At 38.5% G+C, this 27,568-nt stretch overlaps 1 protein-coding gene across 1 annotated transcript in view; it reads left to right on the top strand.

Moving 5' to 3' along the window:
- LOC123756241 (uncharacterized) overlaps positions 1–27,568 on the top strand; it is a 579,026-nt gene that overhangs the window by 6,439 nt on the left and 545,019 nt on the right. The window lies entirely within an intron of this gene.

Below are 27,568 nucleotides of genomic sequence, written 5' to 3'. Positions count from 1 at the left end.
GACAAACTGCAGGAATGGTCGAACAAATGGATGTTAGAGTTTAACCCAAGCAAATGTAATATAATGAATATAGGTGCAGGGAGCAGGAGGCCAAATACAAGGTATTATCTGGGAGAGGAAATTCTTCAGGAGTTAGAAAAAGAAAAAGACTTGGGAGTTGATATCACGCCAGACCTGTCTCCTGCAGCACATATCAAGAGGATAACATCAGCGGCATATGCCAGGCTGGCCAACATACGAACGGCATTCAGAAATTTGTGTAAAGAATCATTCAGAACTTTGTATACCACATATGTCAGGCCAATCCTGGAGTATGCAGCCCCAGCATGGAGTCCATATCTAGTCAAGGATAAGACTAAACTGGAAAAGGTTGAAAGTTTTGCCACCAGACTAGTACCCGAGCTGAGAGGTATGAGCTACGAGGAGAGACTACGAGAATTAAACCTCACTTCGCTGGAAGACAGAAGAGTTAGGGGGGACATGATCACCACATTCAAGATTATCAATGGAATTGATAGGGTAGATAAAGACAGGCTATTTAACACTTGGGGAACACGCACAAGGGGACACAGGTGGAAACTGAGCGCCCAAATGAGCCACAGAGATATTAGAAAGAATTTTTTTAGTGTCAGAGTGGTTGACAAATGGAATGCATTAGGAAGTGAGGTGGTGGAGGCTGACTCCATACACAGTTTCAAGTGTAGATATGATAGAGCCCAATTGGCTCAGGAATCTGTACACCTGTTGATTGACGGTTGAGAGGCGGGACCAAAGAGCCAGAGCTCAACCCCCGCAAGCACAACTAGGTGAGTACAACTAGGTGAGTACACACACACACACACACACACACACACACACACACACACACACACACACACACACACACACACACACACACACACACACACACACACACACACACACACAACATAAATCTGTCTCTGCCAGCATAGGTAAACACCATTATGCAAATACACATTTACTACCACCAGACAAATCTCTCACGCTAATCGATTAATATATCAAGGGGTCGCCTTGAAGGTTGCTATTCTTACCTGTGGTCGACGTTAAAAGTTTTATCCACTGAAACTAGACCAGTGAATATATAGTCAATTCCTCAATTTATTTAGAAACACATAAATAAAACTTTTATATGATAGATTGTGAACACCAATGGGGCATAACCAAAGGAAGGAATGTAACGCCAAGTGACATAACCAATTTCTTGATGCATACACCGAGTTTACTGAAGTCTAAAACTATTGTTTAAACTCATACATACTTGATGGTTGGTCAGTTTTTTTTTATTATTATTATTTTCTACCACAGACGTGGCCACACATTTACAATGCTAACCAGTATATATACATTTTCTTCTGTCCTCCATGGACAGGGTTAGAGATGTGTTAAACATATAGTTCAGGGGTTTAATTAACAATCAACCACAGAAGGTGATTCGGTGCTTTTAAGATGCTAAGCTAACCTACATACGTAAATACATAGATACACCGATTTACATTTGCCCTACATAAAGTGTTCGATGTGTCTTTAACATAGTGTCATTAATGTGTATTTACAAAGGTGAAATGTAATTCTGATCAGCTTCCATATACTTTATACACATACATATATATACACATACACACATATATGTACACATATATATATACACAAACACACATGCATTCACATACATTTATCTCTTTTACTCTGACAGGGTGAGATAGCTGATTGAGAAACTAGTGTGCAATTAAGCACTTAATCACTGAAGGTGATTAATTAAGGTGCTTTTACAAGTTCAGATTATATAGTTACATCACAATCATACATTCATTGTATAATTGATACATTACATGGTTAATCTTGGGTTCAAGTCCAATATACAATCAAGTGTTCCAGTACTCATATAGTAATTACACAGTTCAGCATACCTTAGCCCAGGAGGGCGAAAGTCAGTCAATATGGGACATTCTACAATATAATGTTCAAGAGACTGCATGTTTTCTCTTTCACAAAGCTGATACATTGTGTACTCGACATTTGGGTTTTGAGAAAGCTGCCAGATACGTCTATAACCCAGGCGTATTCTGGCCACTATAACATCACATTGCCGGGTTCTTGTTCCATTAGTCCCATATGAGAATGTCTCCTCACGATATCTATCATAATATTTAATGCTACAACTTTCCAGTCTTTGTGAATTTGTTAGGTCGGTGAGATCTTCATAAGATATTTGTTTAAGTTCAGTTTCTTGGTCAGTAAGATATTATGATTGCCATAATAATCCTACAGTAGTTGATACGTTTTAAAACCCTAACATCAGACAAAATAATCCAATTTCATTCACCTACTTTCTATAAAAGACTCGAACAGCGGCCCCCTTTAGTGTGAGCTCTATCGACAGAGCTGTTGAATAGAGTTAATAAGAAATTTTATCAGGACCAAATAAGTTAATTCTCAAATGAGAAATAACATAAAAGTCCATTGCGAAATGCGAGGGCGTGCCTCTAGGGGTCGCCAAAAGGATTGGTAAATCTCGCTCGTGACCCTAGTGACAGAAATAAAATTTATAGACCTACTATTGGGAATCTTTCGAAGCAATAAGAGTGAGAATAAATATTCACGGAAAAGGCGCGCTGATGCTTGGTGAATTGGCAGGAAGAATATATTGGTTGCTTCAGTCTTACAATCACAGAATCTTAATATGTTCCTCGCTTATCTTAGATAGGGATTACTGTCCATTTTCACCTCATTGAATGCAACTTACCAATTAGTCTCATTAAGGAGCTCAGGACAGAACAGAGAATATTCTCATTATAGAACATATATGACAGTTCACATTATAGAACATATATGACAGTTCTCATTATAGAACATATGACAATTCTCAGTATAGAACATATGACAGTTCTCATTATAGAACATTTAATATGTCTCGTAACAAAACAAGAACAGTCATGAGAGTAAACATGACAGAACAATGATAGCTAACATGACAGAACATATGACAATTCACTTGACACAACATATGCCAGTTCCCATGACACAACATATAACATTTCACTTGACAGAACATATAACAGCTCATTTGACAATATATGACAGTTCACTCGACACAACATATGACAATTCACTTAACACAACATATGACAGTTCACTCGACACAACATATGACAGTTCACTCGACAAAACATAAGACAGTTCACTCGACACAACATATGACTTCACTTGACACAACATATGACTTCACTTGACACAACATATGACAGTTCACTTGACACAACATATGACAGTTCACTCTACACAACATATGACAGTTCACTCGACACAACATATGACAGTTCACTTGACACAACATATGACAGTTCACTCGAGATAACATATGACAGTTCACTCGACACAACATATGAAAATTCATTTGACACAACATATGACAGTTCACTTGACACAACATATGACAATTCACTTGATGCAACATATGACAGTTTGACAGTTCATTCGACACAACATATGACAATTCACTCGACACAACATATGACAATTCACTTGACACAGCATATGACAATTCACTTGACACAACATATGACAATTCACTCGACACAACATATGACAATTCACTCGACGCAACATATAACAGAACACAGACTAAACACAACACATGTATTAGTGTGATAATATTTAAGAACGTATAAGTGGAACAGTTCTCCAGCAAAGTCGTATCTCCAACTCTCCAGCAGAGACTTAATTCATTTCTTTAAACCAGGAAAATATAGTCATTAGAGTACGTACTTCATCATTCTTGGGCCACGGTTTAGACAACTATTGTGGGAAGCATTTTTACCACTCACGGGCTCCATTAGCAAGGGGTAAATTGGGTTTGTAAACATTTTGTCTTACATGTGTTTACCTTACGGAAATAACATTTAGTTTCACTTTGAATAATACTTCCTTGTTATTGTTCAACTTTCCTTGGCATTGATATGTTATTGTTCTGATATTGTTCACCATGTTCTGGTACTCGTGGTATTGTTCACCATGGTGTGGCACTCATGGTACTGTTCATCATGGTGTGGCACTCATGGTACTGTTCACCATGGTGTGGCACTCATGGTATTGTTCACCATGGTGTGGCACTCATGGTACTGTTCACCATGGTGTGGCACTCATGGTACTGTTCACCATGGTGTGGCACTCATGGTACTGTTCACCATGGTGTGGCACTCATGGTACTGTTCACCATGGTGTGGCACTCATGGTACTGTTCATCATGGTGTGGCACTCATGGTACTGTTCACCATGGTGTGGCACTCATGGTACTGTTCATCATGGTGTGGCACTCATGGTACTGTTCACCATGGTGTGGCACTCATGGTACTGTTCATCATGGTGTGGCACTCATGGTATTGTTCACCATGGTGTGGCACTCATGGTACTGTTCATCATGGTGTGGCACTCATGGTATTGTTCACCATGGTGTGGCACTCATGGTACTGTTCATCATGGTGTGGCACTCATGGTATTGTTCATCATGGTGTGGCACTCATGGTATTGTTCACCATGGTGTGGCACTCATGGTACTGTTCATCATGGTGTGGCACTCATGGTATTGTTCATCATGGTGTGGCACTCATGGTATTGTTCATCATGGTGTGGCACTCATGGTACTGTTCACCATGGTGTGGCACTCATGGTATTGTTCATCATGGTGTGGCACTCATGGTACTGTTCACCATGGTGTGGCACTCATGGTACTGTTCACCATGTTCTGTCATTGCGACAGTACTGTAGTTACGCACTGCTGTCTCCAGGAAATCGACAATTAAGTCCAAAGTCTTAACTGTTAAAAAATGTCTAAAACTATCCTTCGCGAAAATATAGTATAATATTCTATAATATATATATATAATATATATATATATATAATATATATATATATATATATATATATATATATATATATATATATATATATATATATATATATATATATATATATAATATATATATTTATATATATATATATATATATATATATATAAAATATATATATATATATATAATATATATATAATATATATAATAACAATATAATATAGATATTCTTCGCGTATAGACGGACGTCCTGCACTGCTATCATCATCCAATCGCATCCGTCAGTACAAAGAAGCCACCTATCTTGCATAGTCGGCGTTCGATCCCCCGATGTTCGTCACCTTTCCCTTCCCTCCGTCTTAACATTCAAGTTCAAAATCCTTACAAGTGCAAGAAGGTCAAACTTAATTTTGCCTTTTCTCTAAATAATTACCCCTTTGTTGGCCAAGCTGATTTTCATGTTCATAAAGGCCATTTTCACACAGCAGAGAGGAGGAAAAGGCTCTTATGTTCTCAAGAAATTTCTCTCAACCTGGAGAAAATGCACGAACGACAAGACGTAAACTAAATCCATTAGTTTACACGAATAAGAAGAGATATACAAATATATCAGTATACAGGTAAACCGGTGGTCAGAGAAGCCGGTATAGAGATAAACCTATGCACAAGTCAACCAGATTAAATATAAACTGGTATAGAGATAAACGCAAATACTGAAAAACCAGGGAAAAGATAAATTGGAATACAGGTAAACTGATATACAGATAAACTGGTATACATTTGAACTGGTATACAGGTAAACTGGAATACAGATAAACCTGTAAACCAGAACGCAGTATTTGTTATGCAACTCTATTCATTATCTATAATATAATTAAGTAACCTAAACAAATTAACCTAAATCATAAACCGAAAACAAATCAGACTGGTTTACGAAATTAAAAGCAGGATAGCGAGTTCATTTTAACGGTCATAGAACAATGACAAAGAACAAAAAATTAAGGAAATGCAGGAGAACTACAACACTAGAAAAACAGGGGAGAAAGAACACTGGAACAGCTATAAAGAACAAGAACAATAAAAAAAACAATGAACAACATTTGGAAAGTCAAGCGATCTGGAAAATTAAAAATAGATTTTTTTATTATTATTAATTTTCCCCATGAATAAAGTATTCCTTTGTTTATATCAAGTTGGATATCATGGTAATGAAGGTTATCATATCTCCCTATCTTTAACTTCTCCCAATTATAGCACAATGATGCACAAACACAACAGCAAAGCTTGAACAAAATTGAACACAGAGCGAGAGGGAACTCCGTGCACTCCAAACTTTTATAAATAGTAACCAGACCAGTAGTCGATTGTGATCGACTTGAGAATGGTCCAGGACGGACCGAAACGTCGTCGTCCCTTCACCTTCTAGTGTGTGGTCTGGTCACCATACTTTAGCCACGTTATTGTGACTCATCGCCTGCATTTTATAAATATTAAATGACCAATGCAAAGAGGTTGAAAATACATTTTCTTGTCCTTAACACGAGTCAAGATTAAGAGGAAATCTATTTATGTGAGTATGTTAACAATGTATGCTAATGCAGCATATTTTTTTTAGTATGATTTTTCTGATGCTATTTGAGAATGATTTTGTTGTATGATACAAATGTTTTTGTAGTGTGATATTTCAGCCCACTATCCTTGCATGATATATTAGTATGGTATTATTTATGTTAATTCAGTGTGCAACAGTAGGATATTATTTAGCGTGATATTAAAATAATTGTTTTTTATTATTCATACCATTGTAGTATGCTATTCGAATATAATAGTTTAGTATACTGATATATAATATTTTTTGCATTATGCATTCTCTTAGACATAATGAAAACGGTTTAATATTGCTCTTTAATGTTATTGTAGAATGTTCTACAATGTGCTATTGTCTCCTTCGGGATTTCTACTTATAAAGATTTATCAAATTAATGGGTAAAAACGTTCCATTATTCCTCCAAGTTGAGCATTTAAGCAACATTGATACTGGACTCTGAGACTGTTAAACTGAAGCTCAGGACAAAAAAATCAAGCAATTGTGTTCTTAAATGCTAAAATTGGTCCACAAAATGCACCAGACTGACCAAAGAAACATTTATGAGTTTAATATCCATAGGAAGATCCTGCACCAACTCTAAACATGATAATATTACCAATTTCATATATAATGAACTAAACGCATTTGGAAACATGTAGAAAATATTTCACAAAGTCAATCGCCACTGTAAACAGTCCTTGTCGGATGGACATATAGAAAGCTGCTTAATAGACTTAAATGTACTTGTTGATTGTACGATGCTCAGTAGAGCACAATAAAGAGGCTCTTCACTAATGCCATATATTATTCACCAACTAATCAGGATCTTCAGATGCCATGATAAAGAGAATATAAATTACCATCCAATTCGGTTCATGATTTACCCGTCCTCAGGGCTAGGCTCGTTAAAGCAGGGGGATGCCCTCCTTAAGACATCAATTTTAACACATTCTGTGTAATAAAAATATATTTGTTCTCATATATATCAATAAATATTATTATACATTAAAATTCTATGTATAGTTAAGCGTAGCTAAGGTTAGGTGTCTAGGTTCTGTTGGCGATTATACCTGGTGTTTCAGGTATGTGGGTGAAGCATTTACAGCGTTGTGGTTGGAACAGAGGGGAGTGACAGGAATTTTCAGGAGAAAGCGCCAAGCCATTAGACTGTACAGTACTTGGAAGGGGCCAGGATAAGGATTTGAGATGGGACGGGGGAAAGGAATGGTGTCGGGGATTGAACGCCGAGACCTTGATGAAGCGAGAGCGTAGGTCTGTCGTTCAGCCCAAGTGGTTGGACAATGATCGTCAGCTGAATACTATGCGAGAAATGTTTGAACATCATCAGTCGTAAGTAAACCGTTTTTAATTAATAAACAAGGGGTTGGGCGGCTGTATTAACGATCCTGATTCAACATTTCCGCTATAAGCTATGGCCTACGAGATGCTAATTATAACTCCCGGGATCCTTGAAGTTCTCAACCAAATATCCCTTTTAAAAAACACATTGAAAATACTTCATGATTCATATATAGAGCGCGTCTGGTGCTCCTCACTTCGCTAGTTCGATGCTCGCCCTGCTTCAAAGTTTGGCTCATAGAAGAATAACACTACTGTGATTTCCTCTACCAACTGACCTCTGGTAGCGACCTTCATGACCTTCACCAGAGAGTATGTGGATTATATGTAATATATAGCAGTCCCTGTGGTGTGGTTGGTAAGACACTCGCCTGGCGTTTTGCGAGCGCTTTGGCCTGGGTTCGTATCCTGGCCGGGGAGGATTTATTGAGCGTCAATCCTTATATGTAGCCTCTGTTTACCCAACAGTAAAGTGGGTCCCTGGTTGGAAAACGATTTGGCAGGTTGTATTCCGGGGAACATAGGATTAAGGACCTGCCAGAAACGCTATGCGTGCTAGTGGCTGTACAAGAATGTAAGAACTCTTGTATATATAAATAAAAATATGAATATAGATTGGTTACGTTACTGATATATAAATTTTAACGAGATTTTTTAAACTATTTTAATCGAACCAACATGTCAAAATATGAAAAATAAAGTTGCTCAAGTGTTGGCTAGTTATGCTACTAACACCATCAAATTAGATGAGGTTTTAAGGAATTATAGTAATAAAGATTGCTTTTATAGTGTTAAAAAACAGGTAAAAGGACTGACGGCGAACCAATATCTGCTCGTTATATAGTAATGCTGTTCGAATCCTAACTGTTCGTGACTGTTCACCCAGCAGTAAGTGGGTAAGTGGGAGTAAAGCCAGTTACTGGTGCGTGTTTCAGGGGCAACTAGTAAAGTAAGGTTTACCACGAGCCATAGGTAAGGGGAAAGCTGTCACACTAATAACAGGAGTCAGAAGGCGTCTGCTCCTGAACCCATCTAAGCAAAAAAACTAAACTTACTCTTCAGTGACCCTTGTTAATACAGAATATATTTCTCCAAGTGAATGTCGGCCACACTTTTATACTGATTTAACTCATTATTAAAGTTGCAATTTTTTTCATCGAAAAATATAATGCATATTAATAGATGTTTCATTGTGAAGACTGAATGACAATTAAGTTTTCCGGGGCCAAGTGTGTGGCTGACGACCTGAGTTATAAAGAGCAGTATGAATGATGACTTATTGAAAGGCTGTAAAGCACTCTCTCTCTGTATGTATGTGAAAGCATGTGTGTGTGTGTATATATGTATGTATATATGTATTTGTACGTATGTGTGTGTGTGTTTGTATGTATATGTATGTGTATAAAGTATATATGGAAGCTGATCAGAATTACATTTCACCTTTGTAATTGCACATTAATGACACTATGTAAAAGACACATCGAACACTTTATGTAGGGCATACGTAAATCTGTGTATCTATGTATTTACGTATGTAGGTTAGCTTAGCATTTTAAAAGCACCGAATCACCTTCTGTAGTTGATTGTTCAATAAACCCCTGAACTATATGTTTAACACATCGATAACCCTGTCCATGGAGGACAGAAAAAAATGTATATATGCTGGTTAGCATTGTAAATATGTGTGACGTCTTTGGTAGAAAATAATAGTAATAATAAAAAAACTCTCTCTCTCTCTGTCTCCCTCTCTCTCTCTCTCTCTCTCTCTCTCTCTCTCTCTCTCTCTCTCTCTCTCTCTCTCTCTCTCTCTCTCTCTCTCTCTCTCTCTCTCTCTCTCTCTCTCTCTCTCTCTCTCTCTCTCTCTCTCTCTCTCTCTCTCTCTCTCTCTCTCTCTCTCTCTCTCTCTCTCTCTCTCTCTCTCTCTCTCTCTCTCTCTCTCTCTCTCTCTTTCTCTCTCTCTCTCTCTCTCTCTGTCTCTCTCTCTCTTTCTCAACTCTTCAAGTCTTCCTCTTCCCTTGTTCTTCACTACACTTACCTGCCAATCAGGTAAACCCAAAGGTTTACCTGATTGGCAGCTGCACTACAATGTGGTAGTGACTTGTGGCTCTGAAGAGTCTGGACATGTTTACTCACCTAATTGTGCTTGCGGGGGTTGAGCTCTGGCTCTTTGGTCCCGCCTCTCAACTGTCAATCAACAGGTGTACAGGTTCCTGAGCCTACTGGGCTCTATCATATCTACACTTGAAACTGTGTATGGAGTCAGCCTCCACCTCATCACTTCCTAATGCATTCCATTTGTCAACCACTCTGACACTAAAAAAGTTCTTTCTAATATCTCTGTAGCTCATTTGGGCACTCAGTTTCCACCTGTGTCCCCTAGTGCGTGTTCCCCTTGTGTTAAATAGCCTGTCTTTTTCTTCCCTATCAATTCCCTTGAGAATCTTGAATGTGGTGATCATGTCCCTCATAACAATTCTGTCTTCCAACGAAGTGAGGTTTAATTCCCGTAGTCTCTCCTTGTAGCACATACCTCTCAGCTCGGGTACTAGTCTGGTGGCAAACCTTTGAACCTTTTCCAGTTTAGTCTTATCCTTGACTAGATATGGACTCCATGCTGGGGCTGCATACTCCAGGATTGGCCTGACATATGTGGTATACAAAGTTCTGTGTATGTGTGTGTGTGTGTGTGTGTGTGTGTGTGTGTGTGTGTGTACTCACCTAGTTGTACTCACCTAGTTGTGTTTGCGTGGGTTGAGCTGTGGCTCTTTGATCCCGCCTCTCAACCGTCAATCAATAGGTGCACAGATTGTGTGTGTGTGTGTGTGTGTGTGTGTGTGTGTGTGTGTGTGTGTGTGTGTGTGTGTGTGTGTGTGTGTGTGTGTGTGTGTGTGTGTGTGTGTGTGTGTGTGTGTGTGTGTGTGACGTTTGTATCTGTGAGTATTTGTCTCATGAAGTTTATCATCAGTTTCATCAACCCTCCCATGTAGACTAACTCACTCTCCATCACCCTCCCATGTACAATGACTCAACCACTGTCCTACACGTACAGCCAATACCTTCTCTGTTATCAAACATATAATCAACTCATTCTCTACTCTCTCTGCTATCACCCACATGCTATCAACCCAACCACTATTCTCTTTGCTATCTCAGAATCAACCCAACGACTACTCACTCTGTTATCACGCACACGCACACACATTCACCGTCTTCTCTGTCATCATAGACACACCACTGCTGTTATCTCTGTTATCATACACACACCAGCACTGCTATCTCTGCTATCATACACACACCAGTACTGTTATCTCTGCTATCTTTCACACACCAGTACTACTTTCTCTGTTATCATACACATACCAGCACTTCAATCTCTGCTATCATACACACATCAGCATTTCTATCTCTGATATCATGCACACATCAGCACTTCTATCTCTGCTATCAAATACACACACCCCAGCACTTCTATCTCTGATATCATACACACACCAGCACTTCTATCTCTGCTATCATATATACACACACACAAGCACTTCTATCTTTGCTATCGTTCATAGACCAGCACTTCTATCTCTGCTATCGTACATTGACCAGCACTTCTATCTCTGCTATCATATCCACACACACAAGCACAGCTATCTCTGCTATCATACATACATCATCACTGTTATCTCTGCTATCATACACACTCTAGCACTTCTGTCTCTGCTGTCTTACACCAGCACTGTTATCCTTCACATACCAGCACTGATGTTACCTCTGCTATCATACACACACACCAACACTGCTATCTCTGCTATCATACACACACCATCACTGTTATCTCTGTTGTCATAAACACACCAGCACTGCTATCTCTACTGTCCTACACACACCAGCACTCCTAACACACACACCAGCACTGCTGCTATCTCTGATATCGTAGCCACACCAGCATTGCTGTCTGTGATATCATACCCACATCAGCACTGCGGCAATTAATTGTGACAATTCAATTGTAACATGTAAATCATTTATAATATTACTGACCGGAATTGAGCCAAGATTATGTACCACTTCATGTAATTGTTTCATGCCACTCACACTTAATACAGAAGTTGGTTCAGAAAATGTATAGCTTTAATATAAAGGGAAAACAAATGCAGTCAATTTAATGTGTTTAGATGCAACAGTCTATCGCTGGCAGAGATAGACAGCCATGTGTGGATAATCACAACACTGAGGTGTGAATGACGTAATTAACGTCATTTACGACATATAACGAAGACACAAGCTGGCGGCATTAATGGGTCTATTCAGGCAGAATGAGATCGTGAAGATAGCCAATTGGTTGTCAGTTTCATCGAAAATGGATCAAAAAAGGGATCTACTAATACATATTTTTAATATAAATTCGAAAAGCAGAGTTACTAATACCGTCAGTCAGCATCAGCTCGCTAGTTATATATAATAGACAATGGTCAAGAGTCCATTGAATTGTTTGTTCACCTAAGAAATTGTTATCATTCAATTGATTCGTGCAAAAATTTGTGGAGTGTATGTCAGTTACTGAAAGAAATATTATTGAATCTTCATTTATATAAAACAGCGAATTAGATAATATTATTGTAATTCCAGGATTATATAGATTAGATATAAATTTAAATAAATGAAGCTAAAAAACTTCCTTAAATATTCCTAGGCCTTGTATAGCACACATATGTACTATATTAGGCCTCAGATATCGTGTATTAGGCCTAAGTTAGGTTAGTTCAGTTTATCAAAAAATCACAAGTGAAAAAGTAGTTTTCCGGTTTGTTCAACTCAATAGTTCAGATGTCTACTTCCTAATTTCAAAAGACGTCGCTGTATATACTATGTCGTATTCCAGGGAAAATAAGGATTACGGATCTGCCCGAAACGTTATGCGTACTAGTGGATGTATTTTTAAATATTTAAAACTAAAGTTTAGTATATATATATATATATATATATATATATATATATATATATATATATATATATATATATATATATATATATATATATATATATATTTATATATATATATATATATATATATATATATATATATATATATATATATATATATATACTAAATGGGGGTGGTAGGAGAAGATAATATTAGTGTTCAGTGAGAAACCACAAGGTCTCCTCTGAATACTTTTTATTTTCTTCTCCGAGGCTATGGGTCCCCACATTGGCACCAGAGGTGGTACCCTCACAAACTTTAAAAAAAAAATATAAATATATATATATATATATATATATATATATATATATATATATATATATATATATATATATATATATATATATATATAAATATGGAAATGTTCGTTTGTTCAAAATCGATAATCTCCGAAATTTCTTCGTCGATTGCTTTGAAATTTTTACACAATGTTCCTTTCGCATCCGAGCGGGTTTTTATATACATAGCATATAGATGACACGTCTGTGATGGGAAAAACAAGTTTTTTTTTTTAAACTGTGTTTTTTCTCTGTATTTCATGTGAAGGAAATCTTTGAAACCTCTTTACCGATTTCTTTGAAATTTTGACACAACGTTGCATTCAAATAGTCGCGTGTTTTTATATACCTACTATATACATGCCTCACCTTTGACAGGGAAAAAACATGCTATTTTGGAAAAACAACGCCATCTGTTGGACGTAAGAGCAACACACCCTGTAATCTCCGAAAGTACTTCACCGATCGCTTTAAAATTTTGACAGAACATTCCATTCGAATAAGCGCGTGTTTTTATAAATTACTATATGGATGTTACACCTGTGAAAGGTAAAGCACGTTTTTTTTTTCAACAGCGCCATCTGTTGCATGTAGTAACAACACATGCTATTCTAAATATGTTATGATTCCATTTCAATGTTTCCGATTGCATTGATAAACTGAATTTTCATACATTTCGATTTTTTTCATTTTGATTTAATTATTTTGTGTGATATTGCATTGGAATTGGGCTGTGTTTTTACCATACCATTCATTTTGTAAGTATATGTATAGATGCCACACCTGTGACAGGTAAAAACGGTCTTTTTTATGAAACAGCGCCATCTGTTGCACGTAAGAGCAACACATGCTATTCTAAATATGTTACGATTCCATTTCAATGTTTCCGATTGCACTGTCAAATTGAATCTTAATAGATTTCGATATATTTTATTTTGATTACATTATTTTGTTTGATATTGCGTTGGAATTGAAATATGTTGTTTACCATACCATTCATTTCGTGAGTATAAGTATAGATGCAGCACCTATGACAGGTAAAAACATGCTTTTTTTGAAAAAACAGCGCCATCTGTTGCATTTCAGAGCAACACACGCTATACTAAATTTGTTATGATTCCATCTCATTGTTTCCAATTTCACTGATAAATTGAATTTCCATAGATTATGATTTATTTAATTTTGATCTAATTATTTTGCGTGACATTGCATTGGAATTGAGCTGTGTTGTTTATCATATTACCAATGAATATCGTTCATTTCGTGAGTATAGTTTATTTTTTCAATGTTTTTCAATTCGTCTTTTTTAACAGTTTTTCTTATAATTCAGTGATGTGAACCTCAGATCATTTGGGAATGCATCGGACAAGGGAGTGGGGAATGATGGGGAGGATGAGAGGACGGGAGTGGGGGATGGTGGGGACGAGGGGACAGGGGAATAGAGAATGGTGGGGAGGACAAGGGGACAGGGGAGGACAAATGGATAGGGGAGTAGAGGATGGTGGAGAGGACGAGGGGATGGAGGAGGGGGAAATGGTAGTTAGGACGAGGGGACGAGGGTAGTGGGGAATGGTTAGGAGGACGAGGGGATGGTGGAGTGGGGGATGGTGGGGAGGACAAATGGACGGGTGGGGGGGGGGTGAATAGTGGAGATGACGAGGAGACTGGGGAGCAATGCACATGCGTTGCTGAGCCACAGCAATGCGTGGCCGGGTGCAGTTAGTATATATATAGATATATAAATATAAATATTCGTTTGTTGAAATTCGCTAATCTCCGAAAGTTCCTAACCGATTGCTTTGAAATTTTAATAAGGATAATAAGGACATCCTTATTTTAGAAAGGATAATTCCCCATCATCCCGCCGGCACTCTGACGGTAATCGTGGGCATAGTATTTTATCAAATCACCTCATTCTTTGGAGCACACGTGAGGAATACAAATGCAAACAAGCCTGAATGGTCCCCAGGCATATATGCAACTGAAAACTCACACCCCAGAAGTGACTCGAACCCATACTGCCATGAGCACTTTGCAACTGGTGTACAGGACCCTTTAACCACTCGACCATCACGACCGGACAAAAGATGATGGTAGCCGAGGCTAATCGGCTCGAGGCTGATTGTCGAGTCACCATCAGAGTGCCGGTGGGATGATGGGGAATTAGCCTCGGCTACCATCATCTTTTGTCCGGTCGTGATGGTCGAGTGGTTAAGGGGTCCTGTACACCATTTGCAAAGTGCTCCTGACAGTATGGGTTCGAGTCACTTCTGGGGTGTGAGTTTTCAGTTATATATATATATATATATATATATATATATATATATATATATATATATATATATATATATATATATATATATATATATGTCGTACCTAGTAGCCAGAACGCACTTCTATGCCTACTTTGCAAGGCCCGATTTGCCTAATAAGCCAAGTTTTCCTCAATTAATATATTTTATCTAATTTTTTTCTTATGAAATGATAAAGCTACCCATTTAATTATGTATGAGGTCAATTTTTTTTTATTGGAGTTAAAATTAACGTAGATATATGACCAAACCTAACCAACCCTACCTAACCTAACCTAACCTATCTTTATAGGTTAGGTTAGGTTAGGTAGCCTAAAAAGTTAGGTTAGGTTAGGTTAGGTAGGTTAGGTAGTCGAAAAAATATTAATTCATGAAAACTTGGCTTATTAGGCAAATCGGGCCTTGCATAGTAGGCTGAGAAGTGCGTTCTGGCTACTAGGTACGACATATATATATATATATATATATATATATATATATATATATATATATATATATATATATATATATATATATATATATATATATATATATATATATATATATTTATATATATATATAAAATATATATATATAAATGTATAAAATATAAAATATTTAATATATATATTAATATATAAAATTAATATAATAAAATATATAAATTAATATAATAAAATATATAAATTTAATATATAAAATATTTAATATATATTATTAAATATGACCGAAAAAGTAAGATTAATAATTCTAACACGAATTTTCTCAATCTTTCGTACATTACGCTTCACTGTTGGAGGTAAATAAAAAATCACTTCTCCAAAATTCATTTTTATTTCTAGTTGCATAAGCAACAGGGCTCCATTAAGGAACATATAATCTCTTCCCATAACCAAACCATCGCCAGAGAAATCCTAGTAAACAACACAGAAATCATCGATAGATACAGCGATAGCAGGCGGCTTGACGTTTGCGAGGCACTACACATCAAGAAGTCAACACCAGCAATCAACAGCCAATTATTGCACAACTATATTCTACCCACCTCAAGACTCCGCTCCAATATAGAAGCATCAAGAAATATGGACCAATAGGCTTTCTACAAACACTTCTATTCAATACCCATTGTTTCTGTTCTGTCTTGTGTTGATACTTTTAATACCCTATTAATATCCCCTCTTGTTCTGTCTTGTGTTAATGCCACATCACCCCTCCCACCTCACTCAAATGTAGATATAAAATCAGAGATACGTAAGTTCTAATCAGTTGTGTATTTGTGAAGTCTTTGAAAATGTAATAAGTTTTACGAAACGCGCCCGTGTCGCGTCAGACTAGAAATAAAAATGAATTTTGGAGAAGTGATTTTTGATTTACCTCCAACAGTGAAGCGTAATGTACGAAAGATTGAGAAAATTCGTGTTAGAATTATTAATCTTACTTTTTCGGTCATATTTAATAATATATGTCTACAGGAAAGACTGCTACCAAAATATACTAATATATATATATATATATATATATATATATATATATATATATATATATATATATATATATATATATATATATATATGTACGAAATATATGTCGTACCTTTGTAATTATGTCACATTTGACCGCAACAAATTTATTGCTTATTTGTCTCAGTCATTTGCTGCGTTATCAGGTTAACCTAGCTATTTTTATTCCTTATATATATATATATATATATATATATATATATATATATATATATATATATATATATATATATATATATATATGTCGTACCTAGTAGCCAGAACTCACTTCTGAGCCTACTATGCAAGGCCCGATTTGCCTAATAAGCTAAGTTTTCATGAATTAATTGCTTTTCGACTACCTAACCTACCTAACCTAACCTAACCTAACTTTTTCGGCTACCTAACCTAACCTAACCTATAAAGATAGGTTAGGTTTGGTTAGGTAGGGTTGGTTAGGTTCGGTCATATATCTACGTTAATTTTAACTCCAATAAAAAAAAAATTGACCTCTTATATAATGAAATGGGTTGCTTTATCATTTCATAAGAAAAAAATTAGAGAAAATATATTAATTCATGAAAACTTGGCTTATTAGGCAAATCGGGCCTTGCATTGTAGGCTGAAAAGTGAGTTCTGGCTACTAGGTACGACACACATATATATATATATATATATATATATATATATATATATATATATATATATATATATATATATATATATATATTTATATATATATATATATATATATATATATATATATATAGATATATATATATATATATATATATATATATATATATATATATATATATATATATATAAGGAATAAAAATAGCTAGGTTAACCTGATCACGCAGCAAATGACTGAGTCAAATAAGCAATAAATTTGTTGCGGTCAAAGGTGACATAAATCATTAAAAGAAACCATCGTTGCTCAAGCTATAAATGACGGCACATGGTGAAGTGCATGTAGCGTAGTGGTAGTGGGGTTGAAGATACTTTCCTCCTCTCGAAGTATTGATACTCCAAGGAGTGTTTACCGTCCTCCGAGGAGCCTATCAGGACTGTCAATACATCAAGGGGCATTAACAGCCCTCCACCTCTCTCGATATATCCCCCCACCAAAAGGCAAAAAAAAAAAATGGATCCATCAACTGCGTCGTCGAGCCGTCATTCCTGAGAGCAAGAGTGGACGAGAAGGCCAATAAAAAAATATAAAAAAATATTCATAGCTGCTCCTTTAAAGTTTCTGGTAAATATATTTTGACTTTTCCTCCCAGGCCGCTTCCTAGTCGAGAATTCCAGTCAGCGTCTCCTCAACCATGAAATATTTTCGCCGGATTCTCACCCGTTTGCGGGAATATGGCGACTGAGAGCCATTTTGCATCAAAGTGATGACTTATTCACTATATTTTTTTTATGTATCTCGCTCTGAGGGTATTAATAATTTGTCTCATTCTTCGCTAGTGTCGATATAACGTTGCGTCCTCTGGAGGCTCTCGCGACGCCCTCTTAAGGGCCGAAGTGTTTTGGCATGGTCGTGGAAGGTCTGGCAACGACTCTCTCCTTGAGGGCGGGGGAAACTGTGTCTGTGAAGCGAATGGGAAACGAGGTCTCGTTTTATACTGTCGCGCTTCCGTCAAGACATTTCTCTCCCAGTTGCTGCTCTCCTTAATAGCTTTACTTCGTGTCTGCTGCTCGTCTCCCGTGCTCTTCCTCTGCGTTCCAGTGTGTCTGCTGCTCTCTTTCCAAGCTCTTCTGCTGCGTCACAGCATCTTTAATACTCTTATCCGAAGCTCTTTACCATCTTCCAGAGAACATCCAGCTTTCCTCTCGAGCATTCTGCCAGCTTCCAGTTGGTCTCTTGCTCGTAATACTCTTCAAGCGAGCGCCTCTTACTCTCGTCCCAATCTCTTCACCAGCATCTAGAGAGTCTCCAGCTCTCCTCCTAAGCTCTCTCCCAGCTTTCTGCACGATTCCTGTCCTCCTCATAGGCTCTTTTACAGCTCTCAACGTGTCCTGATCTCGTCTCAAGCTTTCAACGTAACCTGCTCTCGTCTCAAGCTCTCAACGTATCCTGCTCTCGTCTCAAGCTCTCAACGTGTCCTGCTCTCGTCTCAAGCTCTCAGCGTGTCCCCAGGAATGCCACTCAAGAGAAGACGGCCCCAGACTGTCCAAATAGAGACGAATGTCCCTCCTGCTCGTCTCAGCCTCTCAGTAAGTGCCCATGTGCTGCTGGCCTCTTATATCGAGCGAACGTGTCGGCCCTTTATAAACTCACTGCCACAGCCAGACGACCCACGAATTCTTTGGCCCTCAAGGTGACATAGCTTGAGGTAAAAAGTTAAGTCGATAAGGTCGAAAAGTGTGGTTGCTAATTGAATGGGCATGTTTGTGTAATACAGGGAAAACTGTATTTCACTTATAAAGATACTAATATGTTCATTGGAATGTATGGAAATACAGGAATAAGTTATAGGAAGAAATGAGATTCATTATTGGAGATGTCGAGGAGATGGAGGAAATGAGAGAGATTGTTAGAGGTGAACAAAGCAGCAGTCAAGAGAGAGGGAGGAGACTACAATCCAGCTAGGTGTTGAGGAGACGATAACTCCACAAGGTGTTGAGGAGACGATAACCCCACAAGGTGTTGAGGAGACGATAACTCCACAAGGTGTTGAGGAGACGATAACCCCACAAGGTGTTGAGGAGACGATGACCCCACAAGGTGTTGAAGAGACGATAACCCCACAAGGTGTTGAGGAGACGATAACCCCACAAGGTGTTGAGGAGACGATAACTCCACAAGGTGTTGAGGAGACGATAACCCCACAAGGTGTTGAGGAGACGGTAACTCCACAAGGTGTTGAGGAGACGATAACCCCACAAGGTGTTAAGGAGACGATAACACCACAAGGTGTTGAGGAGACGATAACCCCACAAGGTGTTGAGGAGACGATAACCCCACAAGGTGTTGAGGAGACGATAACCCCACAAGGTGTTGAGGAGACGATGACCCCACAAGGTGTTGAAGAGACGATAACCCCACAAGGTGTTGAAGAGTCGATAACCCCACAAGGTGTTGAAGAGTCGATAACCCCACAAGGTGTTGAAGAGACGATAACCCCACAAGGTGTTGAGGAGTCGATAACCTCACAAGGTGTTGAAGAGTCGATAACCCCACAAGGTGTTGAGGAGACGATAACCCCACAAGGTGTTGAAGAGTCGATAACCCCACAAGGTGTTGAGGAGACGATAACCCCACAAGGTGTTGAAGAGTCGATAACCCCACAAGGTGTTGAGGAGACGATAACCCCACAAGGTGTTGAGGAGACGATAACCCCACAAGGTGTTGAGGAGACGATAACCCCACAAGGTGTTGAGGAGACGATAACCCCACAAGGTGTTGAGGAGACGATAACCCCACAAGGTGTTGAGGAGACGATAACCCCACAAGGTGTTGAGGAGACGATAACCCCGCAAGGTGTTGAGGAGACGATAACCCCACAAGGTGTTGACGAGACAATAACCCCACAAGGTGTTGAGGAGACGATAACCCCACAAGGTGTTGAAGAGTCGATAACCCCACAAGGTGTTAAGGAAACGATAACCCCACAAGATGTTGAGGAGACGATAACCACACAAGATGTTGAGGAGACGATAACCCCACAAGGTGTTGAAGAGATCACCTTCAACATCAATCATCCCAGAAGCAAATCATCCCACTGAGAAAACGACTACCCCAAAGAGACTACCAACGTTATCACTTCCGCCAGAAACCTTAAGTATCACCCCTGTTGGCTGCAAGTGACTTGCACAACACTTTTCCACACAATTCCTATAATTGTGTTGAAAAGTAATAATCTTGAATATATTGACTGACCCGTAGAGAAAGGCAAATGTATATGACAAGTCTGTATATTAAAATACTGTAGTGTAACTTTTCTCAAGATTGTGCGACTCTTCCTTGTGGCCCAGGGGCCAGATTCACGAAAACACTTACGCAAGCACTTACGAACCTGTACATCTTTTCTCAATATTTGGCGGCTTTGTTTCATATTATTAAACAGTTAATGAGCTCCGAAACACCAGGAGGCTGTTTATAACAATAACAACAGATGAATGGGAAGTTTTCATGCTTGTAAACTGTTTAATAAATGTAACCAAAGCCGTCAAAGATTGAGGAAAGATGTACACGTTCGTAAGTGCTTGCGTAAGTGCTTTCGTGAATCTGGCCCCAGATTCCTGCGAAAGGCCGCGACTAAGTAAATACGTCACGCTCTTCAAGTCGATATTCACAAACGGGCTCAGCCTCTCCCTAGTTGATTGCCAACGGGATCAAGAAAAGCTCCCAGTAAGACTGTCGGGGAAGGTTAGGGTGGAGGATGGCGTCTCTGATCTATGTCTGGTGTTCCACCCAGTGATTTTGGTGGCCCTCGGTGAGGTTTCTGTAGCACTGACAGAAAAAAAGGTAATCGAGTTGACAGTTCAAAATTTAATGAACCTTACCTTGAGGTTACCTTGAGGTGCTTCCGGGGCTTAGCGTACCCGCGGCCCGGTCGTCGACCAGGCCTCCTGGTTGCTGGACTGATCAACCAGGCTGTTGGACGCGGCTGCTCGCAGCCTGACGTATGAGTCACAGCCTGGTTGATCAGGTATCCTTTGGAGGTGCTTATCCAGTTCTCTCTTGAACACTGTGAGGGGTCGGCCAGTTATGCCCCTTATGTGTAGCTTATGCCCCTTATGTGTCTGAAGGATTCAGACAGTGAATTACTCTGGCAAGTACTTGTCTTCGATATAATTACTCAAATCATTGCCAACAATTCTACTGGAACAATGTGATCAGGTTGAAACAAATATAATTAACTTTGCTACTTCTCAGAGATCGATAGCTCTTTGTGTCAAAGCATTCTTTTTGGAAGATCAGTTGGACCTCAATTACCTTTCCGGCTATAATTACCATGGAGGGAGGGACTTATGAGGAGAAAGCGCCAAGCCATTACGACTATATAGCACTTAGAAGGGGTCAGGATAAGGATTTGGGATGGGACGGGAGGGAAGGAATGGTGCCCAACTACTTGGACGGTCGGGGATTGAACGTCGACTTGCAAGAAGCGAAACCATCGCTCTACCGTCCAGTCCAAGTGGTTGGGCTAATTAGCATGGAACAGATAAACGCCTAAACGACAAAGATTAAGAATTACCTCGTCACAGCCGATTAGCTTAGAGCAAAGGCCTAGTTTGGTTATAGTTTACCAGTTATGTTCGTAGATGTGGACTCAATGCTATCATGGGATGTTATCATCTATATATGACCGAAAAGGTAAGATTAATAATTCTAACACGAATTTTTTCATTATTTCTTATGTTTTACTTCACTGTCGGTGGTAATGAAAATATCAATTCTCCAAAATTCATTATTTTATTAATGGTCTGACGCTTAAAAGCGTTTCGTAAGGGCTTCTTGCATTCTCAAAGACTTCTTAACACTTAACACTACACTTAGGAACTACATTTGTGATACACTTGATGTACTGTGTATGAAACATTTAACGTTGTTGTTGTTGTTGTTGTTTCAGATTTAGCTACTCAGAAAGAAGTGTCCATGTAGCACAGGCTATGGTGAGCCCGTAGATGAGTTTGATTATACGCGATAACCTTGTTTCTGTGATATTTGGGTCTAAGTTTAAAATGGAGGAGGGGATTCCTCCTTTTTCCCCTGCTTATTTATGGCAAACATTTGACATAACCTTCGCTTTTTATAGGTTTGTGTGAGGTGGGTATTGGGTGAGGTGGGTACATGAGAATGGAAGTAACTGCAGAGGGCCTATTGGCCGATACGGTGCCTTGAGATGGGTAGAATATAGTTGTGATTTAATTGGCTGTTGATTTCTGGTGTTGACTTCACAAGTCAACACCAGGAAATATATAAATTAAAGTAAATATAATCCTCAAGAGCCACCACGATATTCTGGGAAATTAGCGAAGCAGTGTTTTCCAATATCTCTCCTGAATGATAAAGAGCTTGCAGGTATTTTGAAGCAAGTGCTTAATGAGCCGGTAAATAATGAGCTCCGGGGTGTTAAAGCTGCGTGCCAAAAGTCTAGAAAGTCTTCTGGTCTTGAAAAAGTCTGACTCATAACTTCCTGAATATGAGTTGGACAATAAAATCGACAAAGGAAACTATTATATCCGAGCAAGTAGTTTTCTCTGAAGCTTTAAACTTCTCAGTTTTAAGATTTTCCAGTTTCGTTTTGAGATTTTCCAGCTAAGATTTAGGATTTTCCAGGTCAGTTTTTAGATTTTTCCAGGTCGGTTTTGAGATTTCCAGGTCGGTTTTGAGATTTCCAGGTCAATTATGAGATTTTCCAGTTAAGTTTTAAGATTTTCCAGGACAGTTTTCCTATTTTCCAGTTCAGTTATGAGACTTTCCAGGTCAATTATGAGATTTCTCAGTTCAGTTTTCAGATTTTCCAGTTTAGTTTTGGTCTCAATACTTTAGAGTGGACATAATTCCTTTAATCTCTATATGTATATATATATAACAGGGAAATATATCAAATTTAATCCCAAGAACTAGAGGTCTCCATCACGAACAGAGATTACTAAAGCTTATGGTCCCTGGTAGGACAGTCGGGCTCCTTGTTCACTTAACATTTTTACATAAGTTTCCTGGCAAGGCGCCTTCTTTTGATAATTTCTTACTTATTTCCACTCAGAATCTGGAATTCCGGGTTCAAATCCAGGGAGTGACCGATAAATGGTTGGGCGCGTTTCTTATTTTATATATATATATATATATATATATATATATATATATATATATACTAGCAGTACCCGGCCACGCGTTGCTGTGGCTCAGCAACGCACATCCACAGCATCCACAGCAACCTTCCCCGTCCCCCAGTCCTCCCTACCATTCCCCACTCCAACATCCCCTCTTCCTTCCCACCATGCCCCACTCCCCTGTCCCTTTGCTCTCCCCACCATTCTCCATTCCCCCATCCCCTCGTCCCCACCATCCCAAAATTCCCCGTTCTCTAGTCATTCCCCACCATAACCCCCTCCCTTGTCCCCTCGTCCTCCCCACCATCTCTCACTTCCGTCCCCTCGTCATCCCCACTATTCCCCACTCCCTCGTCCGATGCCTTCCCAAATGGTCTGATGTTCCCATCAGAAAATTGGGAACATTAAATGATCTGATGTTCCCATCAATGAAATATAAGAAAAACAGTTAAAAAAATTAAACGGAAAACAATGAAAAAATAAAAAATAAACTGTACTGATATAATGAACGGTATTGTAAACAACACAGCTCAAGTCCAACATAATGTCACACAAAATAATTAAATCAAAATGAAAATATATAGAAATCTAGGAAAATTTAATTTATCAGTGCAATCGGAAACATTGAAATGGAATTCTAACCTAATTAGTATAGTGTGAGTTGCTCTTACGCCCAACAGATGGCGCTGCTTCTTAAAAATAAAAATTACCTGTCACAGGTGTGGCATCTATACTTATACTTACGAAATAAACGGAATGGGAAACAACACAGCACAATTCCAACGCAATGTTATATAAAATAAATAAATGAAAATGAATATAAATCGGTCTCTATGAAAATTCGATTTATCAATGCAATCGGAAACATTGAAATGGAATCGTAACATAATTAGGATAACGTGTGTTGCTATTATATGCAACAGATGGCGCTGTTTTTCGATAAGCATGTTTTTACCTGTTTCAGGGGAGGCATCGATATAGTAGGTATAAAAAGACATGCAGGTATTCGAATGGAATATTATTTCAAAATTTCAAAGCAATAGGTAAAGAACTTTTGGAGATTATAGCGTGTGTTGCTCTTACGTCCAACAGATGGCAGTGTTTAAAAAAAAAATGTGTTTTCCTCTCATAGGTGAGGCGTGTATATAGTAGGTATATAAAAACACGCGCCTATTCGAATGCAACGTTGTGTCAAAATTTCAAAGCAATCGGTAAGGAGGTTTCGAAGATTTCCCTCACATGAAAAACACAGTTTTTCAGAAAAAGTATGTTTTTATCCGGCCCCAGACGTGACATCTATATAGTATGTATATAAAAACCCGCTCGGATGCGAATGGAACATTGTGTGAAAATTTCAAAACAATCGGTGAAGAACTTTCGGAGATTAGCGATTTTTAACAAACGAACATTTCCATTTTTATTGACCAGACCACACACTAGAATTTGAAGGGACGACGACGTTTCGGTCCGTCCTGGACCATTCTCAAGTCGTCCCTTCAAATTCTAGTGTGTGGTCTGGTCAACATACTTCAGCCACGTTATTGTGACTCATCGCCTGCATTTCCATTTTTATTTATATAGATATTTATATATCACTAGATACATGTCCCTCCACAATATAAATTGTGAAATACTATTTTATGTTTTCTGGAAAGACGACGTATAATTGGTTAAATATACCAGAACTTCATAATTGAATAACAGTGTATGAGAGCAGCACAAAATATATCAGTAATTAAGTTTTAGGAAATATCTTAGCAAACGTAGGTTGGGGCAACACAGTTCTTGATTCATGGAATACCTTGCCCGGTAACAGCTCTGGGAGCGCTGGACAGTTGCAAGCGCACGCTAATTGGAATCAGTTTGGATGGATATAAGGAAGGAAGGATCAAGAGAAAGCGCCAAGCCATTACGACTATATTGCACTGGGAAGGGAATAGGATAATGATTTGGGATAGGACGGGGGGGGGGGGAGAAATGGTGCCCAACAACTTGGACGGTCGGGGATTGATCGCCGACCTGCATTAAGCGAGACCGTCGCTCTACCATCCAGCCCAAGTGGCTGAGCCGGGTATAAACAGGAGCTGCCACGAATGAGCTCACTGAAATACTGTAGTTTCGTGTGTTCTTACGTTCTCCTGCACTAAAGTGTCGCGATTCAAAGAGGAAACATCAACTACATCCACGACGCGCACCCAAACTCCTGCATGCAAGCTGGAGACAGTCTTCGACATATATATATATATATATATATATATATATATATATATATATATATATATATATATATATATATATATATATATAATATATATATAATCTTCTTCAGGAACTCACTCAGTAACCCTGTGGTGTTCCCACCTCGATATTGCCTAAACGTCTCCATTTTTCTCCAGTCTCCCCTTGTCCCAACCAGACTTTGTCCGTTTTCATTGTCACCCAATTTAACCCAAAGCCTTCGATTTCCTGGATAAAATCCCTCCCTCTCTTTTTTTTCCCCCAGGAATTATACATTCTTATCTAGAACTTCTTCGTTAAATATAACTACATATATATTTTACCGGCAATTAACCAAATGTTATCAATTGCACGAGCAATTATGCAATATTTTTGAAGAGAAAATTGGTTGATATAAATGCGAGCGTAGAGCGGGTGCCTCTGTGGACAACTTGGAAGGTACTGCCAGGTCGATCTGCTCCGTTACTGAAATGGTTGGCTTTAGTCCTCACTGGGCTGAGAAGCCTAGGCGTAGAGGGGCCCCAGAGAGCCCGACCGTCGCTGGCAGCTCCCACCACCACCACCACCACCAGCTTCGTGGAAGATCGCTTTGCCCATGAAGCAAGGTTTTAAGGATTTCTCTGTTTTTTTTTTTGGAGTTCGTAGACGAGGTGAGAACATATATATGCATTTGTCGCATATATATATATTTGTCGCATATATGCGACTTTCTCGTACCGTGTGAGGAAAGTACGTAAAACATTGCCTTTGGGAGTAAGTTAGTCACAGTATAAACAAGGTTGGGACTATCTGTAATTAGATTTTTGCTTAACTGATTAAAATGTACTGTATAAAGATGCAGCCATTTGCTTGGCCCGAGTTATTGAGTTGGATATGTGTGATATGTTGGCTTTTAACTTTTAAATATATATCTTTTAGAGAAAGTTTCAAAAGAAAATCACATTTCCAAATTCAACGAAACAAAAAATAATTATTTTTAGAGTGCAACAAATTAAAAACAAGATACATATCTGACTACATAATAACGTTAATAAAATGAAAAAACAATAAGAGGCTGCTTGAAATGTTGGAAAAACCACACACACACTCACACACACCAGGAGATGAGGAGACGACGATGTTTCGGTTCGTCCTGGACCGAAACAATCGTCGGTAATCAATCGACGATAATGGTCCTTCATACAATCAACCATCGACTTGATAAAGGTCCAGGACGTGTTCGAAACGTTGCCCTCTCCTCATCTTCTGGTCTGTGGTGTGGTCATCAAATATGAAAGATCTCAGCTGGTATTATGAGAGACAAGATATTCTGTCAAATTCCAGTACGAGGAACACACAGTGAATCTTTGGATACCAAGAACATACAGTGAATCTTTGGATACCAAGAACTTACAGTGAATCTTTGGATACCAAGAACATACAGTGAATCTTTGGATACCAAGAACAAACAGTGAATCTTTGGATACCAAGAACAAACAGTGAATCTTTGGATACCAAGAACAAACAGTGAACCTTTGGATACCAAGAACACCCAGGGAATCTTTGGATACCAAGAACAAACAGTGAATCTTTGGATACCAAGAATACACAGTGAATCTTTGGATACCAAGAACAAACAGTGAATCTTTGGATACCAAGAACACACAGTGAATCTTTGGATACCAAGAACAAACAGT

The sequence above is a fragment of the Procambarus clarkii genome, chromosome 36 (assembly GCF_040958095.1).
Source record: "Procambarus clarkii isolate CNS0578487 chromosome 36, FALCON_Pclarkii_2.0, whole genome shotgun sequence".
Taxonomy (NCBI): domain Eukaryota; kingdom Metazoa; phylum Arthropoda; class Malacostraca; order Decapoda; family Cambaridae; genus Procambarus; species Procambarus clarkii.
This window is presented reverse-complemented; position numbering and strand designations above follow the sequence as displayed.